The sequence below is a fragment of the Brachyhypopomus gauderio genome, unplaced genomic scaffold (assembly GCF_052324685.1).
Source record: "Brachyhypopomus gauderio isolate BG-103 unplaced genomic scaffold, BGAUD_0.2 sc229, whole genome shotgun sequence".
NCBI classification, from domain to species: Eukaryota; Metazoa; Chordata; class Actinopteri; order Gymnotiformes; family Hypopomidae; genus Brachyhypopomus; species Brachyhypopomus gauderio.
Window position 1 is genome coordinate 116,679 of NW_027507050.1, and position 27,150 is coordinate 143,828.

A 27,150-nucleotide genomic window follows, 5' to 3' on the forward strand; every position below is an offset into this window, starting at 1 on the left:
AAAAAAAAGAGCACATTTATGTTGATACAAGATACACAGGATGAGTGTGTCCCTGGGGCAGATGGGCTTGGAGGGGCGTGTCCTGGGATCTGCGGATTTGTGCTGGGACATGCAGGACTAATCACAGCACCTGTGTCCTTTATGACATAGCTGTGAGGTCACATGATCAGACGGTGCTTTGAGCGCCCCGGCGCACCCTGGCCAGTCAACACCTCTGGGTGACCTCGCATTAACCCGGACAAGAACAGATCCATCTCCCAGCCTCCGGGGCTGTCCGGGCCGTCGCTCGGACGGAAAGCTCGGAGTTGCAGGAGAGCTTCCCAACGATTACGCACGGCGGACAAGAAAAGCGCGGCGAGCAGACAAACCGTTGCGGCCGATGACGTGAGCGGCTCTGCTGGCCCGGCGGAGAGTGATACCACATGCAGGGCCGCGTGTGTATCTGGTAAATATTATTCTGGGGTGATGGCTCACGTCCTCCCCAAAACAGAGCCGCCTGTGCCTCTGAAGAGCGTAATGTGGAACAGAAGGGCAGAGCTTCTCTCACTGTCCGCCGCATTAACCCCAATCAGCTTGGAGAAGGCATCCTGACATCAGGAGGGATGGGGTGGGGGGGGGGGGGGGGTCGGGGTTGGGGGGAGGAGGAGACACAGGGCAGGACAAACTGGATTCCTCCCCTTTTGAAAGACTTAGCTTGATTGGCTCATTTTTTATAACATGTATTCCTGTACTCGTGGGGACTGAATTAGAGAGGCTTGAAGGCCTCATTTTGTCTTTGGGCCTGTGTCTCTGCGCTCTGCGGTGTCCACATGTGGAACCCTGCCTCTCCAGGGAGATTCGCTCCTTGTCTTTCTCTTACAGTACATTCTTCATCTATACATTTCACAAAGGTACAAGATGTTAATGTAATTACTCTTTAAGGACACACCTTTGACAGAGAACCCTTTTCTTTTTGTGAACAAAGATTTAATGACGGTTCGCACAATGTTGCACACATGATTTTCCTTAGACTTTCTTTAGACTAAAGATATAATTCTAGAATATTCAGATTCATCTGGGATTTCTCTACTTTGATTTCAATTTGAATTGCTTCCTGTACAACTTCCATCAATTATCTCCTTTTTTCCTTTCTTTCATTCAATAATGCCGATACGTTTCATTTGTCAAAAGCGAAAACTAACATTACGTCTTCTTCCACACAACAAATGCAAATCTCTGTGTCTGTGGTTCACTTCACAGCTTCGTTTCTCGTTCATTACTGGGAGTCCACTCTTGGTCCTGCTGGGTAAATGCTCCAGAGACGAATCCTTCACATGTACACGGAGCATGTCATTAATCAGAGCCCCGAGGCTGCCGTGTCTCCTCATCCCATCCGTCTGTCCAATCTCTACACGCACGTCCCCCAAATGCCATCGCCCATGACAGGTAAAGCAGCCCAGAGAAGTCACGGTGCCACTGTCATGGCGCTGACGAGCCTTCTGCCTGCTCCGCTTTTACTGACATACATATTCATCGCTCCTTCCCGCCCGCTGGTGCCAGTGGCTTGTGGCATGCCCATCAAGCCTGTGGCGTAATTTTATTCCTAATTACAAGCCCCCCTCTCGTGCCCTCCAACATCCCTGTGGCACCAGAGGTGGTTGAGGGGGACACTAAAGTGGGTGCCAGGGCTTGTCGTGGTTGGCATGGCGACTGCGTCCACAGCCGCTCTGTTCCCGCCTCCTCGGGGAGTTCCTCTCCCGCTCGCTTCTCCCCTGACAGAGCCGTCGCCATCTTACCCGCCGTGACAGAACGGCCTTGTTGAACGTTACCGCTCATTCTGACTCAGTGATCTATCACTGTTAACTGTCAGGTTTTCCTGTATCAACTGGGCCTGCTGCTCACCTAATGGCTTTCCTCACTGTTGATTTAGCAATGTAGGCTTCTCAAATCAGATTAAAGCCTCTCGGAATGAGGCGGCCACAGCCTGCCGCCCCAGCAGCCCCCTGTTTGACAGTCGGATACTTTATGAGGCGGCGATCCTTCTTTACGTCCGTGCCCCGACAGACGGGAGGCCAGACCACGGCATGCATCAGTGCTGACATGCCAATATCCGCTCTGTCCCCCAGTGGGCTGGGATCGCCGGTCCGGACCCCCCCTAAAAAAAAAAACACCCCCTCCCGCCGCTGCCCTTCACACACCCCAGACTTCCAGTACCCCTACACACGCTTCCTGTCAATACTCAGAGAGAAGTCACCAGGAGCATTTGCGCTAAGCAGCTTTACGGCCTAAAGAGAGCTTCATTGGTCCTTTCTTGCAATATGCCCCATGCTATAAATGTATAAGCCAAATTCTGGAGTCTGAGGTACCGCAGAATGCTATGTGATGGCTCTTGGGTGTCATGTTTTATATTCTGTGAGTCAGCGCAGTGTGCCTTAATAAAGCAGGTCTCAGTATTGTAGGGAGAGTCACCTGATCTCTGGGCTCTCCTCTGCTTGCCCGGCTACATCTTTGTGCTGTAATCTATCCATCTCTCTGGCCTATCTGTTTGAGACTCACCACATTGCTTCACGGGGTATCATTTAGCATAAAAGATTTAGCAGCTCTCTTTTTCTTTCTTCCTTTCCTTCTTTCCTTCTCTCTCTCTCTTTCTATCTCTTTCTCTCTTACCTCTGTATCTCTTTCACTCTCTGTGTCTCTTGTCAGTGGCAACATTCCTGGGATCAGGGTTTTGTGAGGTGCACACTGGCCAGGCTGTGTAGTGACCCACCTGCGACGACTGTAACAATCAGGGAGTAAAAACAGACTCAGAAAAATAAATAAATAAAACAACAGTCTCCTGAGACAGAGCTCTGGGGTCAGAGGGCACATCCTTTGCAGCTGGGCCCAACTCTTCATCATGGCTCGTGGTCAAGGACGGCCGAGGCGTGAGAGCAAGAATTCTCCAAACTAATGGCAATTTTGCTTGTAGAAGAAGAGTTAGGGCTCATCCACTATTACTCTGACCCATTAAACTGGGTTAGATTTGGACTCATTTGGCAATAAAGTACAGATGATGACCAAATACATTCCTGTATGTTCTGCTTTTTAAAAACACAACAAAAGGTATAATATAAACACAACAAAAAGTATAATATAAAATAAAGCACAACAAAAAGGTATAATATAAAATAAAGTAAACAACTTACACAACTATGTAGGCAAAGTAGCACAAAACTTTCTGTAAAAATGTGGAGAAATCAGACCGCCAAGAAGAAGTGCCATTGTTTGGAAAGACGAGATATAGAGATTTATCTTCATATAGATACAGAGATTTATCTTCCTGCGCTGGCTGAAGGAGGCTGGCCAACCTCCTAAGATGAGACTGGCGATCTATTAATGTAGTCGTGGGAACATTTGCATATTTATAATCAGCAATTAACCAAATAATGTGCAACGGAATATTCATCATTCCATTTCTTAAATGCATTTTGTTTTTATATAGAATTGGAATTGGATATGACTCTTCATTTGACTATTAGGAAAGCCTGTTTTCCATTTCACCCTTTTTTCAGGGGTACAGTTCCTCTGTCAGACTGCCATCATAGAAGCGTACATTAATAATTGTCTGTCAGAATCAGAGGGAACTGACAGACAGCTCGTTTGGAATGTTGCATGAAACTATTTCACAGTTCAGCGTCAAGGTTGTGCTACATCAACCAAATCCCTGCTAATCTCAGGCGCCAGTCAGCTCTGCCCAGCAGACAGGAACTCTGGGACGAGCTGTATGTTGACGTGTTTTCTTCCACCACCATGCTCAAAACATATATTTTTGTTACACTTTATTCATGTGGACATGCAGTGCTGGAAAGGTTTTGATTCCCTATAAGGGTTTTTAATGCACAGCAAATATTTATGACACTGTTCGTGGCGCGGAAATATTACATTCAGTGCATTCTCGGTTAATCAACCATTACAAAACAAATGTGTGGAGGGAAAGAGTGTGTGTGAGGTTTGGGGGGGGTGGGGTGTTTGGCTGGTGGACAAGTTGATCCCAGAGGAAGCATGGCCTTATTTACTTCAGCAGTGACATGCTATAACAGGAATCACATTAAACACAGTCCTTCGACCCAGTATTCCTTACTGATATATACTGTATATAGTTAAATGTTCTGCGGCACTGATACCGTCTAGACGTCGACGCATATCTCACTGAACACAAACTGAACTCTTTGCTTTTATCTCCAAAGATAAATTCAGGAGATAATCTGGGGGAAAAACACATCTTCTTTGCCAGCACTTAATGTCTATATGGCCGTGCCTCAGGATATCCTCTTCCCGTCAGGAAGTATCGCCTCTCTCCCGATCTTTCTCACACCTATTTGAATGGTTCAGTTCTAATGAGCATGTGCGTATGTGTGTATGTCTGAACCTTTTCACATCACATAGCAAGTCACAGGGGCACCGTCCAATTCTAAGCCATTTCTCCATCTCCTAATTTAAATTGGCGATTTTAATGCAGATTGCATTACAGAGTTAGAAGTCATGTGGGATTAAGTGATGCCGCTATTACACTGACTTCATAATCATTTAAGCTTTTAGATTGGCCTCATTTGTCATGCGGTCACATATAAAGAGTCGTCCACTTTTCCTGCCTTCTGGGGGGGGGGGGGGGGGGGATTTCCTTCTGTGGATGTGAAACGTGAGCGATCTGTGAGTTTCGGAGCTGTTGCCCCAAGGGCCGCGCCTCTCTACCGCCTTACTGCCCCGGTCCCCATCCCCTGCTGCCCCGCCCGCCCCACATGGTCACCCCCTCCCTCCATCTGCCGTTCGGCCCGGCCATGAAAAATCAATAGTGGCTCCATTTGCCGTATCATTGCCACATCCCTAAACTCCGGATGGTAATGATGCTATGATAACCCGCGGGTGAGATGTGCAGGGCAGATTTTAGACTGATCAATACCCCTGATGTGCATTATACGCCCGTTTCGCTGAGTATCCACCAAGCTCAACCTGCTTGCGCTATGTTACATGACGTCTCATTTGCAGTGTTATACCTCTACAGTTTCCTCCCCTCAGCAGATTACATATTTAAACTTTCCTACCGTGACACCATTCTAATATGACTTGTAACTGCTAATGACAGCAGCACAGATTTTCTTTCTGTCTGATGCACTAGTGTACTTGAATGTGTGTGTGTGTGTGTGTGTGTGTGTGTGTGTGTGTGTGTGTGTGTGTGTGTGTGTGTGTGTGTGTGTGTGTGTGTGTGTGTGTGTGTCTGTAAAGGGACTGCATGGTGGCCTGGCCCCAGTCCATGCCAGGCATGAAACGAGATTGTCATGACATCACTCCACTAATGGCTTTTCCCCAAATGAGCATGCTCACCTTGGGGAGATTTTTATTTATTTTTTTGTAAGGTTTCTCTCCGTTATGAGTTGTCCTGACAAACCCCACTTCAGCTGAGCCTTGTGCTTCCTTAACATGTATTTAATCCCCTCATTAAAGATATATGAATCTGGAAATCAATGGGGCTCTGGGTTAGATCCTCAAGCTTCTTGCTGAGGCTCTAATGGCTACACTCTGTTCAACATTATATGTTCCACTTAGTGTCTATATACATTACAGTCCCTTGTAGAGAAGCCCAGGCAAAGTGGTCATGGACAGACTGAGTTTAATCCAGGTACACTCCAATGACTTCATCAACCCCACTAACACTAACCCCACTCCAATGACTCCATCAACCCCACTAACACTAACCCCACTCCAATGACTCCATCAACCCCACTAACACTAACCCCACTCCAATGACTCCATCAACCCCACTAACACTAACCCCTGCTCCAATGACCACAGACCCCACTAACACTAACCCCACTCCAATGACCACAAACCCCACTAACACTAACCCCACTCCAATGACTCCATCAACCCCACTAACACTAACCCCACTCCAATAACCACAAACCCCACTGACACTACCACCACTCCAATGACTCCACCAACCCCACTGACACTAACCACACAAGGAAAATGGATTACTAAGAGTAGTATATGAGTACACTTTAAGATCTTAGTAACTTAAAGCACTTTATTAAAATGTCACTTAGAATTCCATTTTTATCTCAGTTAAATCACTATTAACTGAGTGAATTACTATTAAGGAGTCAATTTAGGAGTCTATCCAGTGAATCACTGCTGAGGAGTCTATCACTGCAGGTCCAGTGTAGGCGTAGCACTGGACAAATGGCCATAGCTGGTGTCCGAGCACTGGATGCCAGGGCTGGTCCGTATGATTTGGGCTGACCCACAGATCCGTTCGCCAGACTCCCACACACCAAATTAGGTTCTTGATTACGAGGAGTTCGGTTGGGGACTTGAGGAAGAGGAGGAAGAGGAGGGGAAAAGCTTTCCTTCTCATCATTCTCAGGCAATGATTACAGGGTGGAAAATGGTGGCAGTGTTTGTGAGAAAGTGACTGAGATGCTCTACGCTCAGCTGAGCATTGACAATGCAGCACCACAGACCTCATAGATGTGGCAGTGCGTCATTTTAATGGCGCTGGCCCAGACCTCTTTGTTCCCACATGGAGGATGAGGACGGGGCCTTTTTGGAATCACATGTTCACCCCAGAGAGAAGTTCAAAGATGACTATGGATTTGCAATACAGTTTCAAGGTCAGAGAACATATTGTGGGAAGAATATTTCATGTTGTGGTATAGGAAGTCTTGCCATAAAATAGACTTCTCTCTTAAACAGAAACAAATTTCCCAAATAAATAAATATGTACAAAGTTTGTAGACATCTTGAGGACAACTTCAACTTGAGGGCAAACTTCGATGCCTAGGGATGGAACAGGGTTGTCCTGTTTAAGGCTAACACTCATAATCCTGTATGTTTGATTCTTAATCCTCTGATGAATCCAGCATGTGATGTTGACATCTAGAACATAGACCCACCCTGGTCAGCCACTGTTTGCCAAAGTCCTGGTGTTTCTGCAAATGCTCATCACTGACAGGTTTGCAGGCAGGTGGTGTTTTGTGCCTGTGGTCCACTGACAGGTTTGTGAAACTGTAAAAGATATTAACGGAGGCGAGTGAAAGCAACACTCAGCAGTGTTGTCAAGGGAGATTGACAAGCTCAAACAGATGATGCACACCAGGGCAGCCCCCCTTCATACCCCCCCCCCCTCCCCCTCCCCCGAATCCTGAGCCGTGAGCAGCTGCAGTGTCTCCTGGGTCGGCACATCTGGTCACTCTCACCTGGCCTTAAACAGAAGTCTCTGAAATGGGTGTGCAGTCGCTAGGTGGTGCGTCGGTCCAAACACACTTCCGTCCACTTCTGAACCGACGTGAGGTAAGGTGAGCTTGAGCACCGTCAGGTCTGAACCCTCGACGCTGAAGTCAGGCAGCATGGACGAGAGTCAGGGGTAACACTTCGAATATTTGCAGAAATTCTTTGGGTCATGGACACTCCCCGTATGACAGCGTGACGACCCTTTAAATGCTACAATGGCTTTGAAGTGATTTCAGATTCATTTCACAGATGACACTTACCAAGCGGAGCAGATTGGGTTATCATATTGCCCTACTGCTGCAAAAAAAGTTTGAAGCAAATAAAAGGTGCAGTTCCATGTGGATTGTTGGCTCAAGTCCATGCCTGTCCTTCAGCTCGGTGTGGTTTAGGTGTAGTTTAGGTGTAGTAGGGAAGGGGCAGCGGTGTAAGACGCAGCTGCTCTCGGGGTGAGAGGGCCCGGGTCAGGGGTCACAGAAGGGCTCTTCCTGCACTGCAGTCATGGCCGTGGTCCTCTGGAGGCCCTGGCTGATTACTGCAGTGGGACCGGGCTGCAGAGTGTTTTCATTAGGGAGAGGTCCAAGATCATACAGGAAGGTTCCGGCCCATTAATACATTTGAAACGGCAAATGAAAGAGGCCTGGCAGGCTTGTGAGGAGAGTCATGGGTTATTTTGAAAGGGGAGAGCCCTGAGGAACGCTCATGAGAGCCGTAGTGAAGGAACACCAAAATCATCTTAACCCACTTCTTCCCCCCCGTAAGATCTGTGGACAATTTTCCTGCAATTTACAATAAATTGTTTGTGAAATCCTCGTCGATTCTACTGGTAGGACTCCATTCCCAAGACCTAGAGAAAACTGCTCTGGTAAAGTTAGAGAAATACTTGTAGCATAATCCTGGAAATATGTGTGCAGGGAAATGCTGGATTAAATGCATGTAGAGTTAAATAACTTACTGAATCCTTATGCTTGTAAGAAACATCTGATTAGGAAAAACTACTGTGAAACAATCAGTCCAGTGTGTACCTATGGTGCCTGGAGTCATTCTTATTGGCTGTTCATTGTTATTGACCATGTCAGTAGTTCTGTTGACACCTAGCAGGGTTCAAACCTTAGCTTGCAGTCCAAGGCCTATTAAAAAAAAAAACACTTAATAACTTTATTTAATATATTTATATTTAATATTTAAATTTTTAATTAAAGATGACCTTGATCTAGGTAAAACTGAAAGGAATGTTTTAATCCTGCAAGTCTAATAGTAAATTATTCTGTTAATTGTACATTGCTCTGTGTAAGTAAATGCAAAACTGACTAAAATACATTCTGACATAAAATACACATAGTTTAAGAGTGATATGCTATTGGGTCACAAAAGTTCTAATGGTGGATCAAATGTATTGTTTAATAGGGTGATCTGTATCAAAGACACTTACATAATGTTTATATATATATATATATATATATATATATATATATATATATATATATATATATATATATATATATATATATATATATATAAACATATTATAAAAACTATAGATTTTTGCAAGGAGAAGAGAGCATGTTGCATTTGTCTGAGGTTCTTCCTGTGTTATTGGGAGAGTGTAATATCGTCCTGCTTGCGGCTGCACTGTAGGTGTGTATTACCAGCACACAGTACCACCGTACATCAGAAAGAATCCTCAGGTCAGTTTCCCAACCTGTTAATATTTCATCTTGCATAGTTGTATAATGACTTGTATTGATTTCTCATTTTTTATTTATGCAGTCTGGTGCCACAGCAAAGTGCTAATCACAAACCTTCCTGAGAATTCTCTTCATTTCAGTTTCCACTATGAGGCAAGGTGTTAATGTTGTTTGGCGTTTAATCTCCTTCGACATGGACATTACGGCCACTGTTCAGATGGATTAGGATTATACATTTTGGTTGTAATGTGCATTGTAAAACAAGGCTCGGGTTTTCAGCATTGCCTTTTAGCTGCACAGATTATGATTCCCCCTCGTAACACCCCAGAGGAACATAGTGAGAGGGAATATGAGGAAAGCCCTTCTCCTCGAAGAATCTGTCCTTTTGCTAGTCCATGAAAGGCAGAGAAAAGGCGGAAAAAAAATCTAATCAATTCAACTTTTGAACAGAACGTAATTTGGTCAACAGTTAATAACTTTGGTGGCGGCAGGCTCATGAAATCTCTTTTGCGAGGGAGAAGGTGGAGGGGACATTTATGAGCCGCCGCTTTTCCTTGAGCCAGGTTTTTGTTTACACTTTCATTATATCTCCAGCGCATTATCTGATGCCTCCATCCCAGTTTCAATCTCGCCGCTCGGCCAGTTTTAATCTCAGGCTGCTCTCTCTGCCGGCTCTCGCCCCTCGCACGGCGAGCAGAGCAGGGAGTTTGTATTACCGCTCATGAATCAAGGCAAAATGAAATGTACTCTCCAGCCCCTTCCACATGGCTTTAATTTATGGCAGAGGACTGAGGATATGGAAAAAAAAATGCTTTTAATGTAATCTGACCACTTAATTCAATACCTAATTTATGAGCCATCTGATGCACGAATAAGGAGCAGCTTGGAGACTGGATGGATTAGAACCAATTCGGATCTTGATAGCTGTGTTGAGGACACAAGTAATTATTTAAATCACAGAAAGCGTATCACTGCAGGAATTTATAAAGCAGTAGTTGAGTCCCAACTTTCTGACTTAAATGTTTTCATCGGAGCTTTTCGTTCAAGGGAAAATCATAATCAATATTTAGTTCATACACATCGCAGTGGCGCAGTAATAGTTGGCTAATTTCCCTCCAGAAAGCCTCGGATTGTATTTCAAGCAGACCTGTTATTTCTAGAGCCTCTGAGCTTTATTGATGTCTCAGCTGTTAATATTACACTCCTTTGCCTCTCATCTGAGATCAAATCAATTTATGTGAGTTGGATTTAGGTTGTTTTGCCTTATCCATTATCATCAATCTGGATCCTGCTGGGTCTTTGGTTAACACATTAAGCAGTCCACAGGCGTTTGAAGGGAAATGGGATGGAGCATCATGTTTTAGTGCTGACAGCCACAAAAACCAATGAGCGATTATTCCACATCATTGCCCTATTTGCCTCATGGCACCGGGTAACGGAGGCTTACTCGCTTAATACACAGTCTCCATTTTGTTTCCATTTGTGTGATCTCATGCAAAGAGTGCAGATGGATTCAGAGCAACGTCCCACGCCATCGTTTCATATTTAAAAATGTGAGAATAATAAAAGAAATGCCCGCGCTCGTGACAGAAGGAGCGTGCGAGACCTGGTTTGCTAGATGCATGGCCTCCACGTTTTGATGCAGGGTGTTTGAAAAGCTTCTCTCTTATTTCCGGTCTCTGCTCTATGCATCTGCAGCACGGACCTGAGTGCAATGTTTCTGGCTGTTCTCCTGCAACCTTTACCAGCACGGCCCAGCATGAAGGGCACCTCTCAAGGAGGAACAATCCGTCCGGTACATGGGGTCAGAGGTGGTTGCCGTCTGCTGTTTAGGCAAAGGTCAGGCTAGAACCACCTTGGTAATTCCAGTGAATCTCCCTGTAGCCTGTTTGCTATCAGACTGTATCAGCAAATGACCCAGAAGTACGATGGACTAGCAGACCAAAGCAATTTTAGATTCAGATCTAAATTGGAATGATAAAAACATAATGATAAATAAATAAAACATGCAGCACGCTGTAGTATCGTTTTTTTTTTGTTTTGTTTTGTTTTTTTTTGGGGGGGGGGGCTGTTCATTTTGTCTACTAGTCAAAATGAACAGGTCTCTTCTTTTTGCACTGTTGGTATATGTATCTGAGCTGTGTGCAAACTATTCATATTGTTTTGCTATTTTTTCTCCTACATGTAAATGAAGAGTAAGAGACTTTTTGACATCGACTTCGATGCTCAGTCTTCCAAAAACTTTTCTTAACAGACACTGTTCAGTGTAAAGTGTCCTTTCTTCTCTCTCCTTTGTATGTCTTTGTTGGAGCAGTTGCAAAGACCGGGTTCATTTTCCAAAGCAACGGCAAACGCGAGTGCTCTGAACGTAGAAGAAAAGGGCTCGATATCGGAGTTGCAGTTTTGCAAAGTTTTGTGAAAGCGAGCGCTGATGGGCTGTGACACGTCTGCTCGCAGCGGCTCCCAGGCAGCGCGCCATGTCGAACCGCCTTCACGCACGAGCCATTAGCGCTCCCGACTGGCATGTGCTCAGCGAGCTCCAGGAGGGGCCGGAGAAGCTCGCTGCCTCTCCCAGCACGTCGCGGCTGCACAGCTCGGCGGGACGCCTTGCGGGAGCCTCGGGACGTTTGCGCGTCCCTGGCGTGCCTTTGTCCGCCTCGAGCCAAGAGTTGTTCTTCATGCGGCCTCGGTAAATAAAGACACGGATGACTAACGCTTTGATATCTGTCGTTTTTCCAGAAGATCCATTAAGATGAGATTCTGCTGCTGACAAGGATCCTGTTCCTGATCTGATATCACCGGAATGGGTTGCAGAAACTTGTACAAAAGCCCTATTAATTTCAATTAGCATTCAAAAGGCACAAATGTAAAAGCTTTTTACAATTTATGAGCACGAAGTGGACTAAAGTGCATGAGAATATCTGCAAATAAATTTATTGTTTGGAAGGTGTTTATTGTTGATCCATGAATCAAACTAAAGAGCCTTTCCTCTCATTAAAATAATTGAAGCTATGACGACAGTGAATCTAAACTGGGCAATGCATCAGTGAAGGACAGTAAAACCTACGCCAAACCGTTTGTATATTTGACGCGGAAAGAAAACACCCCTTGTTCATCCAAGAAAGAGAACGGGCAGAAAACATTGCGTGTTCCTCCTCTCTCTGTCTGTGGCTGTGTTGTAATGGGGGGGGGGGGGGGGGGTGGTTGGTTGTTGCGTGATCACACAGCCGGTTTGATGGCGATGCGGGGCTTGTGTGAGAGGTGCAAAGTGGGGCTCGCAATTGCCCGACTCCCAGAGAGGCAGATCAGAGGGCAGCAGGGGGCGGCGGCCATAATGACCCGCTGCCTGGCTCTGGTGCACGCCGACATTCGCCCGGGCTAATAATTACCCTTTGTACCTTTCCCTAGCATCTCTCCACAGCAAGGCCTGCAGCGATGGTGAAAGCCTGGGTCTGTAGTTTGGCACAGCCTAGACAAAGCCTTCCTTAAGAGGGCAAAAAGGTTCAAATGCTGTGCAACCCCTTAAATTATTGAGAGAGAGAACTTGCCTGGAGCTTGGTGTAAATTAGCCCAGTCACTGTACATATGCGTAGGCCATCTCCATTAAAGACCAGGCGTAGCCATACTGAGACACTGAACAAAGGGACTTCAGTCAGACGCCCTCTGGAAGAAGAACATCCTCACCAGACTGGCCTGCACTCGCAACATAAAACGCTTTAAAAAACGTTGCCTCGCGCATTTGGGTTTTATGTTATTTTTGAAACAAGAATGCTCAGCTGAAACATCTGAATTGAGCATCTTCCCCATAATGGAAGCTGAAATCCAACACACAAGTACCCATGCAGATATTAACCGGATTCTTGATGCAAGCAGCCCAACAGAATTTCATCACCCGAAACCACAAGTCCTGCTTTTTAAATGATCCGTCAGAGTTAGTCGGTCTCGGTAGCTGAGTTCGATCAAGGAAACGCCACGTTTGAAAACTTTTAGCACACGTAGCGTCACGTGTGCTACGCTGTCAGGTGAGAGAGTGAGGAGCCCTCTCACCCTTCAGCGCACTCCTTCTCACTCTCTCGTCCTCGGAGCGTCCACGCTGCTCCTGCACAGGATGAAGTCGGGTCTGGAGTGGCCCACAATAGGTGATTATTGATCTGTTTTCGCATGCTGTTGGAAGAAGGCCTGCAGGAGAGAGTCTGTCCGCTGCTGTCTGTTGGCCCTGCTGTGATCGAGGAGATAAGGAGGGATTGCTTACACCGGGCCGGCCAAGCATCTCAGGGTCAGAGCAGCCCCATCATCAGTCAATCACACACAGGCCTGCATGCTACAGAGAGAGAATGCACACATATGTGTGTGTGTGTGTGTGTGTGTGTGTGTGTGTGTGTGTGTGAGTGTATATATATATATATATATATATATATATATATATATATATATATATATATATATATATAGTATATATATATAGTATATATGATATGATATATCATATATATATATCAGTGTGTATTGACGGCTGCAGTTTGATGTTCTGTGGAAGATTTTTGTGTTGGGACTTATTTATATGTATATTAGTTAGGCTTGCTTTCTTCCCTTAAGCAGTTGGATTCTGAAAAAATAAGAATCTATATTGCTATCTGTAAGACGTCCTGGCCCATAATCTGAGAACAATGCTATTATTCAGGTTTCAACACACAAATATGACGACATTAGTGAGTCCTGTGTTCAACACTCCTACACAACTCTAAGATCCAGTAGGGACATCACAGGCACACGTCATTACATGATCAAACACCTGGAAGGACATCTTCTCACCATCTTCTCACCATCTTCTCACCATGACCAGATTGGTCCAATTTGTGCTGACTGTTTGTGTCTATGGGATAAAAAGCAACACAGCATCAAAACTTGTCTCTAGTCATTTTAGGGCGTACTCACACTAGGCTCTGTGATCCGGGCCCGGGCACGGTTGCCTGCCGAAGCACGGTTCGTTTGGCTAGTGTGAGCGCTCCAACCGTGCCCGGGCCCGGATCAGTTAACCGTGCTCGGGCCCGCTTTGAAGAGGTGGGCCAGGGCACGATTCATGTGGACTCGGGCACGGTTTGCTTCTAGTGTGAGCGCTATCCGTGCCCGGGCCCGCTTGGTGCCTCGTCTGATTGGTTCATTTCGCTGGAACTCAAACATGACATCAGTGATGCGACGCTCACGTTAAACAGTCATAGCGGCAAAGCGATTAGCAGACAATCGTTGTGTTAAATTATCGATAAATCTGTGCTTGCACCGTGTTTCTGCACTCCCAAAACGACTCCAAAAATACAATAAAAAGAGAATCGTGAACTCTATAGTGTTGTGCGAGCGCGCTTTTTTCCAAATAAAGCGGCGTTGTGATGACGTAAGCGTGCTCGGGCCGGGTTGCTGAAGCGAGTGTGAGTGCAGGCCAGCGGGGGAGTGGGGAGGGGGGATAACCGGGCCCCAGCACGGATCCAGCAAACCGTGCCTAGTGTGAGTACGTCCTTAGTGTGTGTGATAATGTCTGCACCTGACGTGCTTCTGACATGCTTTGGGTGTCATTAGCTCGTGTGGCATCTGGTCTGTCCTACCTCCCCTTCTCTCAGTAATCACACGGTCTCATGTCATTAGTGAGAGAAGCTAAATGCTAGTCAACACACCTCTGAATGTACCACAGTCTGATAACACACATCAGCTTTATAATATGCAAGCATCCGAGTATGTGAATCAGACTATAGAGTGAAAGTCTTAAAGAAAACTATTACATTTTATCTTAAGCAATTACATCATCCTATATGTAAAACTATAATCCATATGATAATTACTGCAAAAAAAATGTATGGTTTGGGTTGGGGAGAAAAAATCAGATTTTGATGCTTTCACATATGCAGTGAGTGTATGACAGTGCTGGAGTCACAGGCTGTGGCAGACCGGCTCAGCTCAATCACTTCACTACCTGCTCCAGATACAGAACTAGGGAACCTGCAGACCTTGAAAGGCAGATCACAGGAGCACTGAGGAGTGATGACAGCTGTCATATCTCTGCACTACACCAAAAGCAGAGAGAGAGAGAGAGAGAGAGAGAGATGAGAGAGAGAGAGAGAGAGAGAGAGAGAGAGAGAGAGAGAGAGAGAGAAACGGGACGACTGGCAACTCATTCACTTTAGTGTTGAATTTGGCCGTGTAGAAATGGTCAGCTCCGCACTGAGATGAAGAAATAAACAAGGGTTGCTGGGATTGACCGCGTGTGAGGGCACAGCGGGGGAGACCAGCCCCTTTGTTTAGACACTACTGTGCTGCAGTGATGGCCAGTATGCAAGCGTGGGCTCCCCCTGCCTTTGATGCTTCCTGCCCCTGCATCTCCACTCACCGGAGATCAGTCAGGCAGCACAGCACCGCACAGCTGGCCATGTGGGCCCATCTGGGTCACGGGAGACGCTTCAACACGCCGTGTGCGTGCAGAAGCAGAATGGCAGGATAGGTGTCATTTATGCATCGAATTTTTGTGCTATAAAAATATATCTGAAGTAAGACGATGCTCTTTCCCGCTTCTGTTTATTCTATGTTTTGTAAATGAGTACTTTTGGAAAATCTCTGTACCCAAATAATTGGTTCATGACATGTTTCAGTTGTTTATTTTCTGTATCTCAGTCAACACATTCACCAGCATCTAAGTCTTCGTCCACCTTTGATCCAGCCACAAAGGTCGACGTGCCGTTCCCCGCGAAGACTTTCAGGGCCAGCGCGAGCACCTGACGTGCTTAGAAAGGCGGGTGACAGGGTCGCTTAGGTTTTGAAAGTGAGGTCAAGGGAAATGGAGGCGGTTCAAGAAAAGGGGGGAACCGAAGAGCCGTGAGGAGAGTTCACAGAGAACGGAGCGGCGTGAGCTGTGTCCCATCACTCCCCTCTGCACTAACCGCGCCAGGGCCCATTAAGGGCCCTCCGCACAATGTGTAAACCCCTGCTATTAAAACCACAATCTGCACTGTCAGCTCCTATGAGGCGTGGACCCCCAGAGCCCGCCGCTCCCCCTCACATCTCTCCTTTTTTCTTCTCCTCCTCTGTAGCAACTTTGAGGCCACAATAACCATCATCAGTTAAAGTCGGTAGATCCATTACACATTACACATCTCCTGCTCGCGCAACCCTGCATTAAGCTAATATTATCTATTCCCAGAGTGGCCCCGGCCCCTTGCACAAGCCATCAATTATTAATAACCCAGCTCCCAGCTAATGTTTGCTCTGAATTATTTAAATGTATCTTCATTTATCAATAAACATAAATGTTAAACAAAGAACGGTGAGGAAGAGTGTGAAGAGTGCTGTAAAAGTTTACGAGATGCCCGCAGTGTGCTCCTGACTGACTTATTGACACAATATGGAGCCATCTCACTTTGAAAGGGGGGGGGGGGGGGAAGATTCTCAAACCCTTTGTAAAATCCTTGTAAGTAGACTGAAATGAGAATAAACGTGTTTGTTTTACTGTTTTACTACTACTCAATTCTGTTTCAGATACAAATATTGCATGCTTAATCTTATCATGTTGCTAAAATTGCTATTCTACATTTAAATTCAACAAAAACTGTTACTACTACCACTACTACTATTACTATTATTAACTACTACTGCTAGTATTATTATTATTATTCTTTGGATGGTCTTAAACATGCCATTCTCTGGGGTGTCATTACCACTGAATACACCCACAGTGCGCGGGAAATTAAAGCTGCTCTCTGAGATGTCCAACCTGTTGAGAGCAGTAATGAACAGGCCCGTCTGCTGCCTCAGTACTGAAAGAGAGGCTTATCCCATGTGAGCGTTTGACGAATGGGCAAAAACATGCAAAAGTCATGGCTGTCCCTGTGCAAACACACTGTAGGCCATTATGGATGACCTGTGCACACAGAAATAATACAAGCCCTGCGGGTCCTTATGAATCTCAGCTGGTGTTGCCTGCTGCTAGCGACGCTACGCTACTTCCAGAGAGGACTGCAGGGAATTCCCTCTTCCCAGCTCCGGGCCGAGCTCCCTGACAGACAAGAGGAAGTAATCGCGGCGGTGTGTGCTGGTAGGGACGGGGAGGGCGCAGTGAGAGATCGGGCAGTGTGGAGGGATCTCACAGCACATTCCAACGGCGCCCCCAGAGGGTTGGAAACAACGAAGCCGTCTTACGTAAGAGCGCGTGGAGCAAACGCGTCTGCCCGGGCTGCTAAAGTCGCCTTCGGAATTCGCCGCGCTGTGATTTTTTTGCACTTCTTCGACGTTTGGCAACACTTTGAGCTCTTTTTGGTCCCGACTGAGGCAGATGTGTGTCTCCGGATGGGGGGGCTGGATGGGGGGGGCTCATATGTATCCTGCGTCCCGCTGCCCCCCCACTCGTCTCCTTTCAGCTGTTCGGGCAACAGGCTGGAAGGCCACGTGAACACGCCCCGTCCTGTCGGGCCTGACAAAGCGCTGAATGAATGATTTCAGGTTTCGAGTGAAGAGCTTTCACAGCTAATTAAGCTGCTGACGGCGGTGCTCACGAGCAGGGGAAGTGCCTGCCAGATTACAGGCCAGCCAGGCAGGTTACATCAGTCCTGCTAGTCAGGACAGCAGCACCGCGGGCGGGACGCTGGCGTCTAGACGAACAGAGGACGTGTGGCCCCTGTTGGGCCCGTTCCGGGCTGTCCTCCAGATCTGCTCTCTCCTCACCTTTACATGTGACGTGAAGGGCAGTGAGAAAGGTACACGGTTTTTTCCACGTGAGCGTATCTGCATCGTACCCCCAGCGTGACAAACCACAGATTTCTTCCAAAATAAAGGGCTTCTGGGACAAATGACTTAGTGTAGCGCATCATGAATAAACCACAGTCCACCTGATGTCAGAACGGGATGGGACATGTTAGCAAAGCTCTGTCCCTGTGGCGTGAACAGTCTCCATCGGTGATGTCAGCTTCTCTTTCTCAGATTCAGCAGTGTCAACACTGGCCTTGTTATTCTCATAAAGCCACTGCTAACGTGTGTATGTAATACCCAAACTTCTCTGGCAGTATTAAGATGTGTAATCCTCAGCACGTTTGATGCTAAGTTTTATTTAAGTGCGAGCTAATCATTGGAGTTGTACATATGCCTGACGCCCAGGTTCTCCTGCTGGGAGGTCAGGGGGTGTGATTTGGCCCCAGGCCTGGACCATTAACATTCACTCACAAAGGACAGCCATTAGCCATCATCAGCGCTGCGCCTGTAACTCAATCTCTGCCATACTGGAGCACGCTCGCTGCTCTGCGGGTCAGTTTGTAGGTGATCCAGCATGATCCTCACGCTGACTCTGTGGTTTAGAAACTAGAGGCAGTGTGACTCTCTGTGGTTTAGGGACTAGAGGCAGCGTGGCTCTGTGGTTTAGAGACTAGAGGCAGTGTGACTCTCTGTGGTTTAGAGACTAGAGGCAGTGTAACTCTCTGTGGTTTAGGGACTAGAGGCAGCGTGGCTCTGTGGTTTAGAGACTAGAGGCAGCGTGGCTCTGTGGTTTAGGGACTAGAGGCAGCGTGGCTCTGTGGTTTAGAGACTAGAGGCAGTGTGACTCTCTGTGGTTTAGGGACTAGAGGCAGCGTGGCTCTGTGGTTTAGAGACTAGAGGCAGCGTGGCTCTGTGGTTTAGGGACTAGAGGCAGCGTGGCTCTGTGGTTTAGAGACTAGAGGCAGTGTGACTCTCTGTGGTTTAGGGACTAGAGGCAGCGTGGCTCTGTGGTTTAGAGACTGGAGACAGGGTGACTCTGCTAGGATTTTTGTCAACCCTGTTTTCACACACAATAGTGTTCATGACTGTGACTAGGAGAGGGTGTGACAATTAAAAAATGTAAAAGAATTTTAACATTTACTACTTTTCTTAAAATCGAATAGTTCCTTTTCCTCTGTGCCCTTTCTGTATGTGCATCAGCTGAAAAGGCTGAAAAAGCTTTACTATAAAGTCCTTTGCTAATTCACATAAAGCTTGTGCCCATGTCACAGAATGACGTTCCCCAGAAGGCAGAGCCGTTTAAGAACGCCACATAGGGCTGCACACATCAGAACTTACTCTTCACATTTTTAATCATTAGTGTCAGAACGCTGAACCTGTCTGGTCCTTGGACGATGTAACCTGGAGTTCCTCTTAATTGCTTGTTTTTTCCTGGCACAAAGTATTCTGTGCATATGCAAAGCGCTTCATTATGATACATAGGGGGGTTTTTACAGGCGTTCAGCACTAGCGATTGCCAAAATGACACCGTTTAAACAATGTGCACAGTTTGGTAGTAAAACGAACGTGCTGGCCTGCAGCAGTTCCTGTACGCATGCTGCGTTTCTCGTGTTCGCTGCCCTTTTCCAACTGTGGCCTTTGCATCACAGCAGCTCTGTTTAAAGCTCTGTAAGTTCATAAGTTCCCTTTTTTAAAAAAACAACACAAACTGGTTGAAGTGGCTGCCGTAGTAAGTCTGTAATTTCTCCCTGACCTGGTTTTCCAGCGGCAGCCTGAACCTGGAGTGCTTTCACTTCATAATTTCATTAGAAGATCTGCTATATGCAACTGGCAGTAAAAATACCTGAATAAGGGGAAAAAAAGCAGGGAGGTGGAAATTTCAAGTGATGCACATCCTTAACATGAAGTCGACGACTAAAGGGACGTGTTAGCCATAACAACGCGGCAGCATGGACCACCACCTACACAGGGCTGCTGTGATCTTCAGCTACCTTCTCCCAAGGCTCTCTGGAACACATCGAAGATGTGTGAGCAAAACAATGGCCGACATAATATGATGAAAGATAAATCTATCTCATTAATCCTTTATTCTCCCAGGCTGGGAGGCACATCTAAGAAAACAAGCTACGATGTCATTCTCTTCTTCTCATACTTCACACAGATGGGCCAGCGTGCGGGAGGGGGAGGGGGGGGGGCATGTGTGCATCATTAGACAATGCACAGCCCAGCAGAAGAACGGCGAGATCAGGACGATGACGCTTTCATTACAAAACGATCATTGCTGCTTTGGGTTATGGAGGAAAACCTCTTCGTCTGACTCCCCTTTTGATAAGCTCCATCATTTTTGCATTTTGTCATGGGGAGATATGGCAGGAGTGAACTACGTGTGTGAAATACAGGGCTGGCCACGTGCAGGGTTTCAGTTTATGGAGGCATGCATGAAAGCGTTAATGGCGACGGATTAACCTTAATGTTCCCAGCGTGTTCCTCAGTAGGGGTTTCACAGGATGTACTGGGTGTGCTGGCTTTAAAATAAGGTTAAATCAAATGGTTGAACGTTAGGTGTGAATTACCTGCCAAAATTACAGAGGGGCTGACAAATGTCACCGGTGACTTCTAATGAGAGAAAACTCACTGATTCTGTGCAGCTGAGACCCAGGAGGAGTCTATAAACCGTTGAAGTGTATATAAACATTTTATCAGCCGGGGAGGCCCCACAGTGAGTTGAAGCTGCCCGTGCATAGCTCAGTAATGACCAGCCCTCTGTGTGCACAGTGGCCAGGCATGGTGACCACATTCATTAGCTCGTTTAGATGAAAGCTGCAACTTTGTTAGCACGTTTAGTTAGGTGCTAGGCACCATGCATATTACTCTTATGGTAATTAAAGCAATGCCCCTTTCTTGTGTTTATGACGAGTTAAAAGGTATTAAATCAGAGGCTTCTGATTGGTGCATAGCCAGTACATTCAGTTATTAGTGGGAAAGTGGTCTGTGAAATGTGTCTTCAAAGGCCTCCACGTCCAGGTCTGCCTGGTGTTCTGTGTGGAAGGTTGGAAGGTTTTTAGCCACATGTGCAATCGCACCAGAGTGTTTTAGTTCCTGCTGGATGATGGCACTACCTTGCAAACTATTTTGTCTGAAACAGGCTATAATTAAACAGACACAAAAAGCACATGCTCATATGTATACACATTTCATATCTACTTCATTAATGCATCCGAAAAATTACATATTTAAACTGAAATCACCTCCACTTGTGCATCATTCATGAATATTTATGCCAGAAGCAAACATCCTCTAACATGTTTTTAAAAAGTTAACCCCGCCCCACCCCCACCACATTGTTTTGGAACGTGCCCTACGCTACTCTGTGAGGTAGTAAATGAAACAAGACAGCACACCAAACCAAGCTGATTACAAATTCAATTACTGAGTCTCAGAATGCATTTGAGACATGGGTGGATATCTGATACACTCTCAACCTCAGAGATTTTCCCCTTAGATAAGAACACTGGATTATAAGACCTGAATTAGGTCTGAAACTGCCCTCAGTCTTGATTAAACACAGGCACACTCTGCAAATGCAGGACTGTCTAAGCGATAATGCCGATCTACATTTTCAGTTCATTTGCATGATAACATAACTGCTTCTACACAATAGTACACACACAGACTAAGAATATTTTTCCATATTTGAATGCTTTTTGGGCTTTCAAAGTTGGCTTCTAACATTTTTAAGTAATTTAAAACGAGTTTGGATTTGAAGACAGGAGTGCATACCTCTTTGGTATGGCTTATTATTTCATCAACAGGCATAATGCACGGTCTGAAAGGATTCTTGGTCTGCAGTTTTGCGGTTGGGACCTCTTTAAAGCCATTCACCTGCTGACTTAACGCTGGAATGGGAAACCTACGGATACAAAGACATGGTGGAATGTGTGTGTTGACAGGTAAAGCGCTATTACTAATTTATTTCTCTCCTCTTAGTGCTGGCTAAGAGAGGAGGAGCGGGCGGAAGGGGCAGCACACGAGATGTCAGTGCTGTCAGGCCTTCAGTTCAGCTGTCAGCGTGGTGACTGACGTACAAGTGCTTGCTTACCCTTCCTGTGGTCCTCTCCTGCGAGTCCTGACAGGTGGAGAGCTCTGGAGTAGTGGAGCTCACCTCCTGCTTCAGTAGGTCTCTATTCCACACACACACACACACACACACACACCTCCAGAGACATCGTTTACTCCTATGAAACAAAACCATCAGACAGACAACAGAGGGGGAAGCCATGATATGTGCCTGTCGAGGGCCACAGCCGTTGAGTGGAGGCCTCACTCTTCACTGTGTCCAGAGATTTGGTGCTGGGGGAGGAGGGTTTATTTGCCAAAGCTAAAAAATTGTTAGTAATTTTCCTGACTGAAGTTAATTATAATTTATGTGATTGTAGAATTTGAATTAAGGTCATGTACTAAGCCATTTTTAAGTAACTTGTTTAATTGCGCTGGAGTTATAAATTACTAGCAAATTGCTTTATTTGCAAATATGTTGAATATACTCCACCAAGAAGAGCTTGGCTTTTAAATCCAAAGAAAACATAATGATTACAGCAGACAAATAGCCATTGCTTCTCAGCGTCAAAGCACCACTAAACTGCACCCAGAAGGAGATCAGACTGAAAACATCATCCAGACAGTCTTGAACTGTCTACCATCTGGTGATGTCTAACAGCAGAAGTGAGAAGAAGTGGTGGGTTTTATTGTCCGTTAGTGGTGTGAGAGGGGGTTTCCTCCTTTGACCACATCCACTTCGGCATATCTAGTGATCCGGGCCCAGTTTGTGTTCTTTAACACACAGTCATGCCCATTATGTTCCACTCAGTTTGTTCCGTCAGACTGTTCAGCTTCTCACTCGCTATCAAACATCTGTGGAGCGGGGCGTGACTGTGGAGATGTAGTGTTCTTTAATTGGGCTGGGCTTGCCTGGCTGTCTGGGGGGGGGGGTGCTTCTGTGGTGATGTGTGCTCTTCCTCTCCAGATATTTCATCACAATGTGCCTTTGTTTGGGCAGAGGTCTCTCTCCTCCGGCGCTGCTGTCAGCCTTTGATCACGACACGGCCGTACGCTTGGCGTTCGGGCCGACGCTGGCGTCCCGCCCCGCCCCGATGTTGGATCCTTCTCTTCCCACCCCGGCTAGGTGACAGCAGGTGAGGAAATATCAATGAGACAAGACCACGCCTGGGCCAAACCTGCCTACAATGGGCCCACATGCCCGCCGCCCCCACGTAGGGGTGAACCACAGCCAGGCATGGGTCAGCTCAGATGCTGAAAGGTGCAGGACCTCAAAGAGACATCAGAGCACCCCCCCCACCCCCCATCCCGGGCCACTGCCTGGCTTGATGGATGAGAGAAATATGGGTAATATATAACCATGGTCATGTTGTTTGTTTCAGAATGTGCAAAGGCAACTATGCAAAAGCTCATTTTAAATGAGCTCCTGGCCAGGCTGCTAGTCTCCTTCTCCTTTACCTGCCACAGTGCCTCCCAATACTTACTGACTGAATTCAGGTTTCACTGTAATTATGTTTGAAAACCTGTGTTTTTCAAGGTCTTCTAATTCGGAGTAAACATTGCACCTCCGGTTAAACAGCCTTCACTTGATCTTCAACCTTCCTCTTACCTTTACTCAGAGTTTCCTTGTTCTGGTCTATTGACCCAGAACTCTGCTTGCTCCGCCTCCTTCTCCCCCACTGTACCCAGAATGCCCAGTGCCCGGACTCTCCGATCTGAAGGGTCCCAATCTCTAACTGGTGCTCCTGGCCAACCTTAAATGCCTCCAAACCCCTCTGTCGATAATATTGATGTAATGCGTGGGCATTTTTGAGTGATCTGGCTATTGGGGGGAGGGGTAATGACAGCACGGGGAAGGGGTGATTGAATCGGGCCAGCTCGTGGCCGGACGGCACGCAGCCAGCGCGGCTAGTCATTGATAAAGTGTCAGAGACTTCAGCTGTTTGATTAGCTCTTCCACTAATGCCATGCTAAGCAGAAACATTACTCTACCCCCGCTCGCCGTGGGGGATGGGGGGGGGGGGGGGGGGGGGGGGGGGGCGTGGGGAGCAGAGAGAAAAATATACTCTACAGGGAAATTAACCAATGTGGATGAAATGGTGTACCAAGGAAATTCTTGGATAAATTAACAACGCAATTACATTACATGACACGCCACAAGATGGATGAGGAAAACTTGGCCGGTATTATGTTCTGTTTTCCAAATTGCAATTTATTTGAGGGCTTTAATGGATGCCGTATTAAAACATCTTGGGCCCCGGTCAGGTTTCATTGTGTGTCACCGAGCCATGATTGATGAGCCCCTCTCTCCCCGCCCTCTCCCTGGCCTTTCCCCCACAAAGCCTCCACATTCTCTGCAGATTTGCAGGGAATTTTAAACATTAGCTACATTTATATGGATGCAGGAGTAAGCCATTGATTTTCTTATCACTCCACTCCCCACTGCTGCAGAGAGCCGATACTGCACAGCCCCCCCCCCCATCTTTATAGCATCTGTAAGCAAAGCCATTTGTCTTGGATCACATCTGGAGCTGCATATCCCTCGCTCTCTCAGTCCGTCTCCCTCTCTCTCTCTGTCTCTCACGTTCTTTCTCACTCTCTTCTTGCTGTTTCTTTCTCTTTCTCTCTCTCTTTTTCTCTCTCTCTCTCTGATCAAAACTGTCCTTTCCTTTCAGAATCTTTTCCTCGCAGTGATAGTTGAAACAGATTCCTTTTGCCGTTTCCCCCCGCTGATGAAAATGCTATTGCAAGTATTTTTACTTCTGTAACAAATGCATTAGTGCATCAGGGACATCTGGAAGAAATCCCCTCTGAGCTTAAAGTGTTATGGCAATATCAGAGCTATTGGGTTTTACCATTGATAATTACTCACAGGACAGTCCAAACCACACTGCTTTGAACCGGAGAAGGCTAGGTTTGGACAGTAGGGCTACATCAGCCAGAATCCATCGCCTCTCACTCCTGCTCAGCACAGCACTCCCAACTTTCACTAGGCTGCTGATTGCAGGATGGCACCTCTCAGCAGGAAAGGTTAATAGCATTCAGAATTAATCAGCACCATATACACCCACAGAATTACATCAGCTCCCCTCAAACTTATGGGTTGGTCCACCTGGTGTGTGTGTGTGTGTGTGTGTGTGTGTGTGTGTGTGTGTGTGTGTGTGTGTGTGTGTGTGTGTGTGTGTGTGTGTGTGTGTGTGTGTGTGTGTGTGTGTGTGTGTGTGTGTGTGTGTGTGTGTGTGCAGTGTACACATGTAAGAAGATGCGTCTAAATGGATAAATAATAAATGAGACCTTTGATGGAACACAGGTTTCACTAAGCAGAAATGGTTTTAATTCAGTCATAGTGGATTACAATTCCAATAATGGAGCTTTAAGAATGAATTATGGGGCAAATACTGAAACACATCCAAAGAAAGCTGAAATCAGACACGTTTCCCCTCCACAGTTAACTCTACATCTCACACTTCACAACACTTGTTTTTACACTTTTCCTAAAAGGAAGGTTGACTTCACTCATGCGGCTTAACTTTAAGGTTGCCAAATCATAGCAGATTTTACAGTATAGCATAAAACAATAGTGAAACACAACTTCAGCTGAATAAATACAAGGTATTGCTTGGCCTTCCTGTGACATTCAGCAGTAGATATTGTGAAGTGATTAACCACCCAGCCAAATCTCTGCAACTGTATGAATAATAGCTTGTTGATAGTCTTTAAACACCGGTCACAGCATATTGGAATACAGCCCTATGAAGTTCCATTTTGTTACGTTTGACTTTGGAATGCACAAATTCTGAGTTTGAGCACATAATTTCATCCCAATGAAGTGTTTGTTTACAGTCTTTTAATAAGGCCGGGGTGTTCTCATGATTCATTTGTGGAGGATTTAGCCCTCCTATCTCCCAGGTCTGGAGCCTTAGGAATGAGAGGGAAAGAGAAGTTGCTTTTGGAAGCTGAATGGCTTTTAGAAGCTTTGTCTAAACAAAGTTTGGGATTTGTAAATAGAAGAGGTTATCTGGCCATCACCGCCTCCAGATGGGTTGTGAAGCAGACCACCTGCTATGGGAATGTCTTCAGTCCCTCCCACCCGTCTTACTCTCTGTCTCTCTGTCTCTCTCTCTGTCTGTCTCTCTCTCTCTCCTTCTTTCTTTCTCTCTTTCTCACTGCCCTCATCTCTGAGTGGGCGCATTTCTCTCACATTGCTTTCACACACGCACACACACACACACACACACACACACACACACACACACACACACACACACACACACACACACACACACACACACACACACACACACACCTGCCCCCCTGGATAAAACAGCTGGACAGTAACCTAGTTGTTCTGCTGGTCTAGCTTATTCTTGCAAAAAAGAAGAAAAAGTTCCTACAAGGGAAAGGAGAGATACTCTATCTTATATTGTTAGATACTGGGTCCTATAGTCTTAGATACTGGGCCTTTGAGTGTTAGATATTGGGTGTTAGAGTGCTAGATACTGGGTCTTGGAGTGTTAGATACTGGGTCATACAGTGTTAGATACTGCATCTTAGAGTGTTAGAGTGTTAGATATTGGGTCTTAGAGTGTTAGATACTGCATCTTGAAGTCTTAGATACTGGGTCCCAAAAGGTGTTAATAGCCTGGCAGGTAGTTGTGTCCCATAGTAAAAACACAAAGTGTAAGTGCTTACAACACCAAGCCCTTGGAAGTTCCTGCAACAGTGTGCTGAAGATATAACGTGTGCTTTGTGAAGCAAATCCCTCCAGGAGTTCCCCTCCTGCACCCCAGAATGGGAGGCTGATATCACCCTCGTGAACCTTCAGCCTAGACCCGACATGCAAAACATGGGATTCTGTCTTCTCATTTAGTTCCACCGCACACAGGGGAAAAGGTTTGACATCTATTTCCTTTTTTCATTAACTGTGTGTCTGAAGATTTAGACGACTAATCTGCGCTCGCTGGAAAACAGTCTCAACTTGTCAAAACTCAACATCCTGTCACTCTCCCGTGTGAATAACACAGTCCTTGGCCTTCTCCACCCGTACAGCCCATCTGACTTTCAACCCGGCCGATCCGAGCCGCTGCCGGCTGGCAGGCTGTTTTCATGTCACCCTTTGATCAATAAAGCACACGTTTTGTGGTCGCCCCGACGCCCACTGGCCATAACTGCTCAAGAGGTCATATGGAGACTCCCAGTCACATGCCAGTAACCCTCATATTTCCTGACACGTGTTGGACAACACTGACCACAGACACGTCCGCCTCCCTCTGAGCGTCCTCTCCTGCCTATTTACACGGGCCTGTCTGTCATAACTGCAACACGTTGCTTTCGAAGGAGGAGAGTCACACTAACGAACCACGTCATTCCGGGCGCAGACCCTGCTCTCTCTCTCTCTCCTGCGCATGGGTGTGGGCAGGCTCAGGCTAGGTGTGCT

General features: G+C 46.4%; 1 long non-coding RNA gene across 2 annotated transcripts in view; it reads left to right on the plus strand.

Annotated features, from left to right (window-relative positions):
* Positions 1 to 1,244: 1,244 nt before the first annotated feature.
* LOC143503731 (uncharacterized) overlaps positions 1,245 to 27,150 on the plus strand; it is a 30,750-nt gene continuing 4,844 nt past the window's right edge. For both annotated transcript variants that reach the window (XR_013127225.1, XR_013127226.1), the window contains exons 1-3: positions 1,245 to 1,425; positions 21,645 to 21,830; positions 22,714 to 22,849. This is a non-coding gene — a long non-coding RNA (uncharacterized LOC143503731). The remainder of the gene's footprint in view (positions 1,426 to 21,644; positions 21,831 to 22,713; positions 22,850 to 27,150) is intronic.